The sequence below is a fragment of the Penaeus monodon genome, chromosome 23 (assembly GCF_015228065.2).
Source record: "Penaeus monodon isolate SGIC_2016 chromosome 23, NSTDA_Pmon_1, whole genome shotgun sequence".
Taxonomy (NCBI): domain Eukaryota; kingdom Metazoa; phylum Arthropoda; class Malacostraca; order Decapoda; family Penaeidae; genus Penaeus; species Penaeus monodon.
Genome location: NC_051408.1, coordinates 14464643 through 14464859, shown reverse-complemented (window position 1 = coordinate 14464859; position 217 = coordinate 14464643). Strand labels below are relative to the sequence as shown.

At 30.0% G+C, this 217-nt stretch overlaps 1 protein-coding gene across 1 annotated transcript in view; it reads right to left on the bottom strand.

The window, feature by feature from the left end:
* The window catches only part of LOC119587799 (conserved oligomeric Golgi complex subunit 6-like), a gene marked incomplete at its 5' end in the record, with an annotated part of 13578 nt that overhangs the window by 10536 nt on the left and 2825 nt on the right, over positions 1–217 (bottom strand).

Sequence of the window (217 nt, the reverse complement as noted above, 5' to 3'; positions counted from 1 at the left end):
ATTCTACTCATCTTTATTCATAACTCTAAATATAACTTTAAGAATCTTTATGAAAGAATCTTAATGAAAAGAATTACAGATGCGGAACTTGATAGTGTAAAATCCATTTCAAAAGTTTCATTAATTCCTACAAAATATTAACTTTGCCGACGGAGTGGATTAAGCGTAATTGCCATGGCATGTGACTTGAAAAAAAAAAACCAATCCATGAGATGCA